Source organism: Otolemur garnettii, unplaced genomic scaffold (genome assembly GCF_000181295.1).
Source record: "Otolemur garnettii isolate 467f Iridium unplaced genomic scaffold, OtoGar3 scaffold00069, whole genome shotgun sequence".
NCBI lineage: Eukaryota > Metazoa > Chordata > Mammalia > Primates > Galagidae > Otolemur > Otolemur garnettii.
Window position 1 is genome coordinate 3,335,886 of NW_003852464.1, and position 1,455 is coordinate 3,337,340.

The 1,455-nt window shown below is 49.6% G+C and overlaps 1 protein-coding gene across 1 annotated transcript in view; it reads right to left on the reverse strand.

Annotated features, from left to right (window-relative positions):
* KCNIP4 (potassium voltage-gated channel interacting protein 4) overlaps positions 1 to 1,455 on the reverse strand; it is a 415,573-nt gene that overhangs the window by 22,342 nt on the left and 391,776 nt on the right. The window lies entirely within an intron of this gene.

Below are 1,455 nucleotides of genomic sequence, written 5' to 3' on the forward strand. Positions count from 1 at the left end.
ACTCCAGGTTTTTTATAAACTTCAGGAGAGGACGGTTTGCAAAGAAAGAGGCATATAAATTCCCCCCTTTGTCTCAGGCTGGGGGACCCATGGATACTGACCTTGGGAAGTGCCCTCATTCAGAGTATTGACCTAGAAGGGCCACAGGGAAGGGCTGGCCCTCTGAAAGTGGTTTTGGAATTTTCTCTAAAAGAAATTGAAATCTAAAATTTCAAAAGAGGTCTTCCTTGGTACAGAAAATGAAGTCTGAGCAAGTGACACTTAGACTGAGTTAAGGGAAAAACTTGCTCCACTCTCTGGAGTTGTAAGGACAGTCTGGGTAAGAATGTGGGGCTTAGAGAATCCCCTGCCCCCACAGAACGGTGGAGACTGATAGTCACATGACAGTCCATCACAGAAGGCACACATTGTGGGGTCCTGCCTTGGTTACCCATCAGGCATTGGTTCCTGGAGCCTGCAAATGCCAAAAAACATTCATGATCAGGTTGTGGAGTTGGCCCCGTGGACCCCACAGATATGACAAGCTGATAGTCCATATCCATACTCTGTACTTTGATGCACATCAAAACTGCACAGCCAGGCTGGGCCTGGTGGCTCATGCCCGTAGTCCCAGCACTCTGGGGGACTGAGGCAGGTGGATTGGTTGAGCTCAGGAGTTCAAGACTAGCCTAAGCAAGAGGGAGACCCCATCTCTATTTAACATGGAAAAACTAGCTTGAAATAGTGATGGGCACCTGTAGTCCCAGCTACTCAGGAGGCTGAGACAAGAGGATTGCTCAAGCCTAAGAGTTTGAGGGTGCTATGAGCTATGATGATGCCGTGGTACTCTACCCTTGGTGACAGAGTGAGAGCCTGTGGAAAGAAAGAAAGAGAGAGAGAGAGAGAAACAAACAAACTTCACATACAGAGAGATGATGACTGTGCTTATTGAAAAACATCTGTGTATAAGTGGACCTGTGCCTTCCCTCTTTCCTTTCTTGACAGATTTTCACTATGTTGCCTTCGGTAGAGTGCCGTAGCATCACAGCTCACAGCAACCTCAGACTCTTGGGCTTAAGCGATTCTCTTGCCTCAGCCTCCCAAGTAGCTGGGACTACAGGTGCCTGCCACAACGCCTGGCTATTTGTTAGTTGTAGTTGTCCTTGTTTGCCAGGCCCGGGCTGGGTTCGAACCTGCCAGCTCTGGTGTATGTGACCGGCGCCCTAACCACTGAGCTACAGGCGCCGAGCCAGGACCTGTGCATTTCAAACCCCTCTTGTTCAAGGACCAGCTGTACGTTTAGGTGGGAAAGTGATCAGCCTGGTTCAGTCTTGGTAAGCAGCTCCTTACCAACAGTCTCGTGTGCTCCAAGCTGCCCCTACTCCAGTGGTCACAGCACCCACACTGTCTACCTGGTGTCTCCTTGGGACTTAGTTCACTGAGGAGAAATCAACAATTTGCTCCCTTCCCAAGAAG